The 13,356-nt window shown below is 43.8% G+C and overlaps 1 protein-coding gene and 2 non-coding genes across 3 annotated transcripts in view; all 3 read left to right on the forward strand.

Moving 5' to 3' along the window:
• LOC139235426 (probable G-protein coupled receptor 139) overlaps positions 1–13,356 on the forward strand; it is a 62,549-nt gene that overhangs the window by 35,746 nt on the left and 13,447 nt on the right. The window lies entirely within an intron of this gene.
• On the forward strand, positions 3,899–3,981 carry trnat-ggu (transfer RNA threonine (anticodon GGU)). The gene has a single exon. It is a non-coding gene; the product is annotated as a tRNA-Thr (tRNA).
• On the forward strand, positions 10,998–11,080 carry trnal-uaa (transfer RNA leucine (anticodon UAA)). Its single transcript has one exon. It is a non-coding gene; the product is annotated as a tRNA-Leu (tRNA).

Below are 13,356 nucleotides of genomic sequence, written 5' to 3' on the forward strand. Positions count from 1 at the left end.
TTGGGGAATTTTGCATTGTTGAAGATGTTGACTTTCGGATGAAATGTTAAATTGAAGCTCCATCTGCTCTCTCGGGTGAATGTGAATGTTCCGACAGCATTATTCGATAAAGAGTACTGAGTTGCCCCCATGTCACTTTTATATAAATATTCTGAAATGCTCACTGAAAACCTGTGTGTATGCGTGTGTCTGTGAGGGTGGAGCTCAAGCCCAGATTCTCACAGAGACAGAATGTGAAGGTTCACAAGTCCAGAATGGCCGAGTGTATAAGTCGTTGCATTTAAGATCCAATGGGTTTATATTTACGTGGGTTCGAACCCCACTCCTGGTAACTCTTGAATTTAACACCGATTTTCTCCCATCCTGCTCAGTGATACCCTCTGTCACATTCTCAACTGACCAAGAAATGGGATTGTGAAGTGCCTCTCACTCTATGTCTTTAGAGAGCTCTGTATATCTTTACGTGTTTGAGTCTCTGACTCAATGTGTCTGAGGACCAACAAGCTGAATTCAGGGAGCTAGGAGTTAAATTAAAAAGTAGGATTTCAAAGGTCGCAAACTCATAATTGCTACCAGCGCCACCTGCTAGTCGGAGCAGCAATCGCAGGATATCTCAGATGAATACGTGGCTTGAAGTGTGGTGCAGATGGGAGGGATTCAAGTTCTGGGACTTTGGAACCGGTTCTGCGGGAGGTGGGACCAGAACGAAACCGGACGGTCTGCACCTGGGCAGGACCAGAACCAATGTTCAAGGGGGAGTGCATGCTAGTGTTTCTGGGGAGGGTTTAAAGTAATATGGCAGGGCGACGGGAGACAGAGGGAAGTAGAATGGGCGCAGAAGTGAAAGAATAAAAGTAAAGGTGGAGGGCAGAGAAACCCACGGCAAAAATCAAATAGGGCCACTTTACAGCAAAATTCTAAAGGGTCAACGTGTGTTAAAATAACAAGCCTGGAGGCTCTGTGCCTCATTGCGAGGAGTATTCGTAATAAGCTGGACGAATTAACTGCACAAGCAGCAATTACTGAATATGAAATAATTGACATCACGGAGACATGGCTCCAGGGTGACCAAGGCTGGGAATTCAACATTCAGGAAGCATAGACAGAAATGAAAAGGTGGTAGGGTAGCGTTGCTGGTTAAAGAGGAAATTAGGGCAATAGTGAGGAAATTAAGGCAATAGTAAGGAACGACATTAGCTTGGATGATGTGGAATATGAATGGGTGGAGCTGCGGAATACCAAAGGGAAGAAAACGCAAGTGGAGTTGTGTACAGATCAGCAGACAGTAGTAGTGAGGTTGGGGACAGCATCAAACAAGAAATTAGGGATGCGTGCCATAAAGATACAGCTGTTATCAAGGGCGACTTTACTTTACATGTAGATTGGGCTAACCAAACAGGTAGCAATATGGTGGAGGTGTATTTCCTCGAGCGTATTCGGGATGGTTTTCTCACTCAGTATATCGAGGGATCATCTAGTGAGCTGGCCATCCTAGACTGGGTGATGTGTAATGAGAAAGGACCAATTAGCAATCTTGTTGTGCGAGGCCCCTTGGGAAAGAGTGACCATAATAAGGTAGAATTCTTTATTAAGGTGGCGAGTGACACAGTTAATTGAGAGACTAGGGTCCTGAATTTAAGGAAAGATAACTTCTATGGTATGAGGCGTGAATTTGCTAGAATAGACTGGCGAATGATACTTAAAGGGTTGAAGGTGGATAGGCCATGGCAAACATTTAAAGATCAAATGGATGAACTTCAACAATTGTATTTCCCTGTCTGGAGTAAAAATAAAATGGGGAATGTGGCTCAACCGTGGCTAACAAAGGAAATTAAGGATAGTGTTAAATCCAGGGAAGAGGCATATAAATTGGCCAGAAAAAGCTTCAACCTGAGGACTGGAAGGAATTTAGAATTCGGCAGAGGAGGACAAAGGGTTTAATTAGGAGGGGGAACATAGATTATGAGAGGAATCTTGCTGGGAACATAATAAAGTTCGATAGATATGTGAAGACAAAAAGATTAGAGAAGACAAACGTAGGTCCCTTGCAATCAGATTCAGGTGAATTTATAATGGGGAAGAAGGCAATTGTAGACCAGTTGAACAATCACTTTGGTTCTGTCTTCACGAAGGAAGAAACGCATAACCTTCCAGAAATACGAGGGCACCAAGGATCTAGCGAGAAGGAGGAACTGAAGGAAATCCTTATCAGTCAGGTAATTGTGTTCGGAAAATTGATGGGATTGAAGGCCGATAAATCCCCGGGGCCTGATAGTCTGCATTGGAAAGTACTTAAGGAAGTGGCCCTAGAAATAGCGGATGATCATTTTCGAACAGTCTATCGACTCTAGATCAGTTCATATGAACTGAAGGGTAAATAATGTAACACCACATTTTAAAAAAGGAGGGAGATAGAAAGCGGATAATTACAGACCGGTTAGCCTGACATCAGTAGTGGGGAAAATGTACGAATCAATTTATTAAAGATGAAATAGCAGCGCATTTGGAAAGCAGTGACAGGATCGGTCCAAGCTGCATGAATATATGAATGGGAAATCAAGCTCGACAAAACTTCTGGAATTATTTGAGGATGTAGCTAGTATAATGGACAAGGGCAACCAGTGGATGTGGTGTATTTGGACTTTCAAAAGGCTTTCAACAAGGTCCCACTCACGTATTGGTGTGCAAAGTTAAAGCACATGGTATTGGGGGTAATGTACTGACGTGGATAGAGAACTGGTTGGCAGACAGTAAGCAGAGAGTCGGGATAAACGGTCCTTTTCAGAAAAGCAGGCAGTGACTAGTGGGGTGCCACAGCGCTCAGTGCTGGGATCCCAGCTATTTACAATATACATTAATGATTTAGATGAAGGAATTGAGTGTAATATCTTCAAGTTTGCAGATGATACTAACAGGGTGGCGGTGTGAGCTGTGAGCAGGACGCTAACAGGCTGCAGGGTGACTTGGACCGGTTAGGTGAGAGGGCAAATGCATGGCAGATGCAGTATAATGTGGATAAATATGAGGTTATCCACTTTAGTGGCAAAAACACGAAGGCAGAATATTATCTGTATGGCAGCAGATTTGGAAAACGGGAGCTGCAACGAGACCTGGGTGTCATGGTACATCAGTCATTGAAAGCTGGCATGCAGTTCCAGCAGGCAGTGAAGAAGGCAAATGGTATGTTTGCCTTCATAGCTAGGGGATTTGCGTATCGGCGCAGGGAGGTCTTACTGCAGTTGTACAGGACCTTTGTGAGACCTCACCTGGAATATTGTGTTCAGTTTTGGTCTCGTAATCTGAGGAAGGTCTTTCTTGCTATTGAGGGAGTGCAGCAAAGGTTTACCTGACTGATTCCCGGGATGGCAGGACTGACATATGAGGAGAGATTGAATCGACTGTGTCTCTGTGTCTGTCTATCTGTATATATGTCTCTGTGTATGTGCAACTGTCTGTGGAAATCATCACCGTGAACTTGGTATGTCCTGGAACTTAAAAAAAAAGACTTGGGGAAAGTAATACGGCTGTGAACTTTTGTCTCAGCTTTGGTTCAGTGGCAGCATTCTCGACTGAATCAGGAGTTTGTGTGTTCAAGTCGCACTCCTGAGACTTGAGCATATAATCTTTGCTAACACTCAACTGCAGGACTTGGGGAATTTTGCATTGTTGAAGCTGTTGACATTCGGATGAAATGTTAAATTGAAGCTCCGTCTGCGCACTCGGGTGGATGTGAGAGGTCCCAGAGCATTACTTCAAAAAGAATAGGAGAGTTGCCCCCGTGTCAATATTGCTAAAAATGATCGGAAATGGTCCCTGAAACCCGATGTGCATGTGTGTGGCTGTGGGGGTGGAGATGAAGCCCAGATTCTCACAGAGACAGAATCCAATTGCTGACGGGACCAGGATGGCCGAGAGGTTAAGGCGTTGGGCTGGTGATCCAATGGGTTTTTACGCTCGTGGGTTCGTATCCCACTCCTGGTGATTGCTTAATTAAACAAAGATTTTTTTCCCATCCTGCTCAGTGATACCCGAATTTCATCTGTTGCATTTGCATTTTTCTGTAACTCGGTGACACTCTGAGCAGATAATGAAATGAAATTGTGCAATGTATCTGTGTCGCTAAGTCTCTGCCTCTCTCTCCCTTTGTGCAAAGTTAAAGCACATGGGATTGGGGGTAGTGTGCTGACGTGGATTGAGAACTGGTTGTCAGACAGGAAGCAAAGAGTAGGAGTAAACGGGTACTTTTCAGAATGGCAGGCAGTGACTAGTGGAGTGCCGCAAGGTTCTGTGCTGGGGCCCCAGCTGTTTACATTGTACATTAATGATTTAGACGAGGGGATTAAATGCAGTATCTCCAAATTTGCGGATGATACTAAGTTGGGTGGCAGTGTGAGCTGCGAGGAGGATGCTATTAGGCTGCAGAGTGACTTGGATAGGTTAGGTGAGTGGGCAAATGCATGGCAGATGAAGTATAATGTGGATAAATGTGAGGTTATCCACTTTGGTGGTAAAAACAGAGAGACAGACTATTATCTGAATGGTGACAGATTAGGAAAAGGGAAGGTGCAACGAGACCTGGGTGTCATGGTACATCAGTCATTGAAGGTTGGCATGCAGGTACAGCAGGCGGTTAAGAAAGCAAATGGCATGTTGGCCTTCATAGCGAGGGGATTTGAATACAGGGGCAGGGAGGTGTTGCTACAGTTGTACAGGGCCTTGGTGAGGCCACACCTGGAGTATTGTGTACAGTTTTGGTCTCCTAACTTGAGGAAGGACATTCTTGCTATTGAGGGAGTGCAGCGAAGGTTCACCAGACTGATTCCCGGGATGGCGGGACTGACCTATCAAGAAAGATTGGATCAATTGGGCTTGTATTCACTGGAGTTCAGAAGAATGAGAGGGGACCTCATAGAAACGTTTAAAATTCTGACGGGTTTAGACAGGTTAGATGCAGAAAGAATGTTCCCAATGTTGGAGAAGTCCAGAACCAGGGGTCACAGTCTGAGGATAAGGGGTAAGCCATTTAGGACCGAGATGAGGAGAAACTTCTTCACCCAGAGAGTGGTGAACCTGTGGAATTCTCTACCACAGAAAGTAGTTGAGGCCAATTCACTAAATATATTCAAAAGGGAGTTAGATGAAGTCCTTACTACTCGGGGGATCAAGGGTTATGGCGAGAAAGCAGGAAGGGGGTACTGAAGTTTCATGTTCAGCCATGAACTCATTGAATGGCGGTGCAGGCTAGAAGGGCTGAATGGCCTGCTCCTGCACCTATTTTCTATGTTTCTATGTTTAGAGAGCTGTGTATGTGTTTGTGTATTTGAATCTTTGTCTCTCTCAGTCTGCCTCTCTCTGATTCACTCTGTCTGTCCCTTTTACTTTGTTTGTCTCTGTCTCTCAATCTGTCTCTTTCTCACGGTGTCAAGTTCTGTTCCAAAGGGATTCTCTCAGACTATCTGTCTGACTGTCTCTCTCTTTCCATCATCTCTGTCTGTCCATGTCTTTGCCTGTCTCTATTACTCCCTGCCTCTAACCTGATGAGTATTTCCATCATTTTCTGTTTTTGCCTCTTTGTCTCTCTCTCTATCTGCCTTTTTCTCTATCTGTCTCCCTCTTTGTCTCTCTCTTTGTCCCTGGCTTTTTCTTTTCATTCCATCACTATTTGCCTCCCTCTCTTTTTGGAGCACGCAAACACATCTCTGTGTATGTATGTTTTCAAGTCTTTGTCTCACTCAGTCTGACCCTCCGTCTCAGTCTCAAACTTTCTGTCTCTCTCTGTCTCTATCTCACTTTCTGTCACTCCCTGTTTCCCTGTTTGTCTCTGTTTCTCAATGTGTCTCTCTCTTTCTCACGGTGTCCAGTTCTGTTCCAATCGGATTCTCCCAGTCTCTCTTTCTGACTGTCTCACTCTTTCCCATCATCTCTGTCTGTCTATGTCTCTGCCTGTCTGTCTCTCTTTGTCTGTCTCTGTTAGTCCCTGTCTCTAACCTGATAAGAGTTTCCATCATTTTCTGCTTTTGTCTCTATCTCTCTCTCTCTATCTGTATCTCTCCTTGTCACTGTATTTATCATTGTCTTTCTCTCATTCTATCCCTCTCTCTCTTAATAGATCACACACACAGACCTCTGTATATGTATGTGTTTGAGTCTTTTTCTCACTCAGTCTGCCTCTCCTTCTCAGTCTCACACTTTCTGTCTCTCGTTGTCTCTATCTCGCTGTCTGTCTCTCCCTGTTTGTCGGTTTGCCTCTGTGTCTCAATGTGTCTGTCGACTTTTCATGGTGTCCAGTTCTATTAACAACTCGATTCCTGCTCTGACAGAACTGATGCTCGTCAGTTTCTCGTTTGTATAGTATTGAGTATCCCCGCCGGTCATGAGGAGTCCGGGGATCAATTCCCCGACGGGGAGGCAGTTGTTTCAAAATGTTGAATTTTACTTCTGTTTCTTGGAAGAGATTCATATTAAAAAGTTCCAGAGCAATATAGAACTGTAAAAATACAGGTAGAGGAGATTGCCTCTTCCTGATTTTGAGCAAACGGAGACTTTTTCATGATTCTTGGGCCGTCTGCTGCACAGAGATGGATGACTGAGTTGTTTCTGCGTAACGTTCAAGGAGGCAGAAATGCATTAGTCGTGGCCGAGTGGTTAAGGCGATGAACTCGAAATCCATTGAGTTTTCCCCATGCAGTTTCGAATCCTGCAGACTTCGATACCCAGCATTTTTCATTGCATTTAACAATTTAACCATGTCTCTCGAAAACTGATCCTGAGATCGGTGGAATAACATCCCACACCTTTCAACACTGACTTCTCTTTCTGATTTTTATTAATCTGCAATATTAAAGATACATACGGATAGAAAAACGCAAAAAGCTGTCAAAGTTTCTACAGTGATTCAGACTGCCTATCCTTCTATATGTCTAAGGCATCGGTGCATCTCCGTTGGTGCGTGTAACTGTCTGTGGAAATCACCACCATGAATTTGGTATGTCCTGGAACTTATAAAAAAGAATTGGGAAATGTAATACTGTTGTGAACTTTGGTATCGGCTTTGTTGCAGTGGCAGCAGTCTCGACTGAATCAGGAGTTTGTGTGTTCAATTCCCACTCCTGAGACTTAAGCATATAATCTTGGCCTACACTCTAGTGCAGCACTTGGGGAATTTTGCATTGTTGAAGCTGTTGACGTTCGGATGAAATGTTAAATTGAAGCTCCGTCTGCACCCTCGTATGGATGTGAAACATCCCAGAGCATGACTCGAAAAAGAATAGGAGAGTTGCCCCCGTGTCAATATTACTAAAAATGTTCGTAAATGCTCACTGAAAAACGATGTGTATGTGTGTGTCTGTGGGAGTGGGGTTGAATCCAGATTCTCGCAGAGACAGAATCCAGATTGTGACAGGACCAGGATGGCCGCGTGGTTAAGGCGGTGGCTTTAAAATTCAATGTACTTTTCCCGCGTGGGTTTGTACCCCACTCCTGGTATCTCTTTAATTTAACACGGATTTCCTCCCATTCCGATCAGTGATACCGGATTTTCATCTGTTGAATCTGCAATTTTCTGTACCTATGTGACACTCTGAGCCGATAATGAAATGAAATTGTGAAATGTATCTGTGTCGCTCGGTCTCTGCCTCTCTCTCTCTTTCGAGAGCTGTGTATGCGTTTGTATGTTTGAGTCTTTGTCTCAATCTATCTGTCCCTGTTTCTCGATTTGTCTCTGTCTCTCAATCTGTCTCTTTCTCACGGTGTCCACGTCTGTCCCAATGGGATTCTCTCAGACTCTTTGTCTGACTGGCTCTCTCTTTCAAATCATTTCTGTCTGACCATGTCTTTGCCTGCCTCTGTTCGTCCCTGTCTCTAACCTGATAAGTATTTCCATCATTTTCATTTTTTGTCTCTATCTCTCTCTCGCTATCTGTCTCTCTCCTTGTCACTGTCTTTATCATTGTCTTTCTCTCACTCTTTCCCTCTCTTTCTTTATAAATCACACACACACACATCTCTGTATATGTTTGTATTTGAGTCTTTTTCTCACTCAGTCTGCCTCAGACTCATACTTTCTGTCTCTCGTTGTCTCTATCTCGTTGTCTGTCTCTCCCTGTTTGTCGGATTGTCTCTGTCTCTCAATACGTCGGTCGGCTTCTCATGGTGTCCAGTTCTGTTCACATCTCGATTCCAGGTCTGACAGAGACACTAACTGTCAGTTCCTCGTTAGTATAGTGGTGAGTATCCCTGCTGGTCATGCGGGAGACTGGGGTTCAATTCGCCGACGAGGAGGCAGTTGTTTCAAATATACAAAGTTTTACTTTTGTTTCTTGGTATCGACTCATGTTAAAAAGTTCCAGAGTATATAGAACATTAAAAATACAGCAAGATCAGATTGCTACTTCCAGATTTTTAGCAAACGGAGACTGTTTCAGGATTCTGTGAACGTCTGCTGCACAGAAATGGATGACTGAGTTTTATCTGAGTAACATTTAAAGAGGCAGCGGACCAGTAGTTGTGGCCGAGTGGTTAAGACGATGGACTGAAAATCCATTGGGGTTTCCCCGTGCAGATTTGATTCCGGCCGACTGCGTTTCTCAGCATATTTCATTCTGTTTGATAATTTAACCAGGTTCATGCAAAACTGATTCTGAGATAGATGGAACAAAAGCCAGCCAAAGTAGCGACAGTGAACCTGCCTGTCTATCCATCTATTTGTATAAGGCACTCTGTGTATATCTTGATCTGGGTGTCATGGTACATCAGTCATTGAAAGTTGGCACGCAGGTGCAGCAGGCGGTGAAGCAGGCAAATGGCATGTTCGCCTTCATAGCTGGGTGATTTGAGTACAGGAGCAGGGAGGTCTGACTGCAGTTGTACAGAGCCTTGGTGGGGTCACACCTGGAATATTGTGTTTAGTTTTGTTCTCACAATCTGAGGAAGGACGTCCTTGCTATTGAGGGAGTACAGCGAAGATTCACCAGCTTGTTCCCGGGATAGTAGGACTGACATATGAGGAGAGACTGGATCAACTGGGCTGGTATCCACTGGAGTTTAGAAGAATGAGAGGCGCTCCCATAGAAATATATAAAATTCTGACGAGATTGGACAGGTTAGAGGCGGGTAGAATGTTCCCATTGCTGTGGAATTCGAGAACCAAGGATGACAGTGTAAGATTAAGTGGTAAGGTATTTAGGACCGAAATGAGGAGAAACTTCTTCACTCTGGCATTCTCTACCGCAGAAAGTTGTTGAGGCCAGATCGTTAGATATATTCAAAACGGAGTTAGATATGGCCCTTACGGCTAAAGGGATCAAGGGGTATGGAGAGAAAGCAGGAAAGGGGTACTGAGGTTGAATGATCAGCCATGATCTTATTGAATGATGGTGCAGGCTCGAAGGGCCGAATGGCCTACTCCTGCAACTAATTTATTTGTTTCTATGTTTCTATGTTGATGCGTGTATATTTTTGGTTATTGTGTGTGTGTGTGTCTGTGTATGTCTGTCTGTATGCATGTCTCTGTGTATGTGCAACTGTCTATGGAAATCATCACCATGAATTTGGTGCGTCCTGGAAATTTTAAAAAGCTTCGGGAAAATAATACGGTTGTGATCTTTGGTATCGGCTTTTTTTCAGTGGCTCCATTCTCGACTGAATCAGGAGGTTGTGTGTGTCAGTCGCACTCCTGAGACTTGAGCACGTCATCTTGGCTGACACTCAAATGCAGTGCTTGGGGAATTTTGCATTGTTGAAGCTGTTGACATTCGGATGAAATGTTAAATTGAAGCTTCATCTGCACACTCGTGTGGATGTGAAAGGTCCCATAGCCTTCTCATGGTGTCCAGTTCTATTCACAGCTCGAATATTGCTTTGACAAAACCCATGCGCATCAATACCTCGTGGGAAAGTGGTGAATATCCCCATCTGTCACACGGGAGACCACGGTTCAATTCCCTAACGGGGAAGCTGCATTTTACAAAAGGCAGAATTTTGCTTCTGTTTCTTGGTATAGATTCATTTTAAAAAGTTCCAGGGCAATATAGAGCAGCAAAAATACAGCCTCTTCCAGATTTTTAGCAAACGGTGACTTTTTCACGAGTCTGTGGCCGTCTGCTGCACAGAGATGGATGGTTGAGTTTTAACTGAGTAACTTTAAAAAAGGCAGCGAGCCAGTAGTCGTGGCCCATTGGTTAAGGCCATAGACTAAAAATCCTTTCGGGTTTCCCTGCATAGATTTGAATCCTGCCGACTCCGTTTCTCAGCATATTTCATTCTGTTTGACAATATAACCAGGTCCCTGCAAAACACATTCCGAGATAAACGGAACAACGTCCCACACCTTTCAATGCGGCCGCTATTTTCTTTCTTTCATTAATCTGCAATATTCACGATACATACGGATAGAAAATCGCAAAAATCAGCCAAAGTTGCGACAGTGATTCAGCCTGTCTATCCCTCGAGATGTCTAAGGCATGTGTGCATGTCCGTTGGTGCGTGTAAATTTTTGTGTGTGTGTCTCTGTGTATGTCTATCTGTAAAAATGTCTATGTGTATGTGCAACTGTCTGTGGAAATCATCACCATGAATTTGGTATGTCCTGGAACTTAAAAAAAAATAATTGGGAAAGTAATATGGCTGTGAACTTTTGTCTCAGCTTTGGTTCAGTGGCAGCATTCTTGACTGAATCAGGAGTTTGTGTGTTCAAGTCGCACTCCTGAGACTTGAGCATAAAATCTTGGCTAACACTCAACTGCAGCATTTGGGGAATTTTGCATTGTTGAAACTGTTGACTTTCGGATGAAATCTTAAATTGAAGCTCCGTCTGCGCAATCGGCTGGTTGTGAGAGGTCCCAGAGCATTGCTCGAAAAAGAATAGGAGAGTTGTCCCCGTATCAATATTCCGAAAAATGTTCGGAAATACTCCCTGAAACCCGATGTGTTTGTGTGTGTCTGTGGAGGTGGAGTTGAAGCCCAGATTCTCACATAGACAGAATCTAATCGCTGACAGCACCAGAATGGCCGAGTGGTTAAGGCGTTGGGCTTAAGATCCAATGGGTTTATACCCGCGTGGGTTCGAACCCCACTCCTGGTAATTACTTAATTAAACAGTAATTTTTCCCTTTCTGCTCAGTGATAACTGATTTTCATCTGTTGCATTTGCATTTTTCTGTAGCTCATTGACAATCTGAGCAGATAATGAAATGAAATTGTGAAATGTATCTGTATCGCTCAGTCTCTGCCTCTCGCTCTGTCTTTAGAGAGCTGTATATGTATTTGTGTGTTTGAGTCTTTGTCTCTCTCAGTCTGCCTCTCTCTGATTCACTCTGTCTGTCCCTGTTTCTCTGTTTGTCTCTGTCTCTCAATCTGTCTCCTTCACACGGTATCCAGTTCTGTTCCAATGGGATTCTGTCATACTCTCTATCTGACTGTCTCGTTCTTTTCCATCATCTCTGTCTTTGCCTGTCTCTGCTCGTCCCTGTCTCTAACCTGATGAGTATTTCCATCATTTTCTATTTTTGTCTCGATGTCTCTCTCTCTCTATTTATCTTTCTATCTATCTGTCTCCCTCTTTGTCTCTCTCCTTGTCCCTGTCTTTCTCTCACTCTTTCCCTCCCTCTCTTTATAAATCAGACAAACACATCTCTGTATATGTATGTGTTTGAGTCTTTGCCTCACTCAGTCTGACCCTAACTCTCAGTCTCAAACTTTCTGTCTCTCTCTGTCTCTACCTCGCTGTCAGTTTCTCCCTGTTTTGCTGTTTGACTCTCTGTCTCTCAATGTGCCTGTCTCTTTCTCACGGTGTCCAGTTGTGTTCCAATGGGATTCTCTCAGTCTCTGTCTGACTGTTTCACTCTTTCCCATCATCTCTGTCTATCTATGTCTCTGCCTGCCTGTCTCTTTTTGCCTGTCGCTGTTACTTCCTGTCTCTAACCTGCTGAGAATTTCCAACATTTTCTTTTTATTTCTTTGTCTCTCTGTCTATCTGTCGCTCTCTCTCTCCATCTGTCTCTCTCCTTGTCACTTTCTTTATGATTGTCTTTCTCTCACTCTTTCCCTCTTTCACTTTATAGATCACACACACAGATCTCTTTAGATGTATGTGTTTGAGAGTCTTTTTCTCACTCAGTCTGCTTCTCGTTTTCAGTCTCACACATGCTGTCTCTCATTGTCTCGATCTCGCTGTCTGTCTCTCCCTGTTTGTCGGTTTGTCGCTGTCTCGCAATGTGTCTGTCGACTTCTAATAGTGTTCAGTTCTATTCACAGCTCGAATATTGCTTTGACAAAATCCATGCGCATCAATTTCTCGTGGGAAAGTGGTGAATATCCCCGCCTGTTACACGGGAGACCACGGTTCAATTCCCTAACGGGGAGGCTGCATTTTACAAAAGGCAGAATTTTGCTTCTGTTTCTTGGTATAGATTCATTTTAAAAAGTTCCAGGGCAATATAGAGCAGCAAAAATACAGCCTCTTCCAGATTTTTAGCAAACGGTGACTTTTTCACGAGTCTGTGGCCGTCTGCTGCACAGAGATGGATGGTTGAGTTTTAACTGAGTAACATTAAAAAGGGCAGCGAGCCAGTAGTCGTGGCCCATTGGTTAAGGCCATAGACTAAAAATCCATTCGGGTTTCCCTGCATAGATTTGAATCCTGCCGACTCCGTTTCTCAGCATATTTCATTCTGTTTGACAATTTAACCAGGTCCCTGCAAAACTGATTCTGAGATAAACGGAACAACGTCCCACACCTTTCAATGCCGCCGCTATTTTCTTTCTTTCATTAATCTGCAATATTCACGATACATACGGATAGAAAATCGCAAAAATCAGCCAAAGTTGCGACAGTGATTCAGCCTGTCTATCCCTCGAGATGTCTAAGGCATCTGTGCATATCCGTTGGTGCGTGTAAATTTTTGTGTGTGTGTCTCTGTGTCTGTCTATCTGTAAAAATGTCTATGTGTATGTGCAACTGTCTGTGGAAATCATCACCATGAATTTGGTATGTCCTGGAACTTAAAAAAAAATAATTGGGAAAGTAACATGGCTGTGAACTTTTGTCTCAGCTTTGGTTCAGTGGCAGCATTCTTGACTGAATCAGGAGTTTGTGTGTTCAAGTCGCACTCTTGAGACTTGAGCATATAATCTTGGCTAACACTCAACTGCAGCATTTGGGGAATTTTGCATTGTTGAAACTGTTGACTTTCGGATGAAATGTTAAATTGAAGCTCCGTCTACGCACTTGGCTGGTTGTGAGAGTTCCCAGAGCATTACTCGAAAAAGAAGAGAAGAGTTGCCCCCGTGTCAATATTCCGAAAAATGTTCGCAAATACTCCCTGAAACCCGATGTGTTTGTGTGTGTCTGTGGAGGTG

This window comes from Pristiophorus japonicus, chromosome 23 (assembly GCF_044704955.1).
Source record: "Pristiophorus japonicus isolate sPriJap1 chromosome 23, sPriJap1.hap1, whole genome shotgun sequence".
NCBI classification, from domain to species: domain Eukaryota; kingdom Metazoa; phylum Chordata; class Chondrichthyes; family Pristiophoridae; genus Pristiophorus; species Pristiophorus japonicus.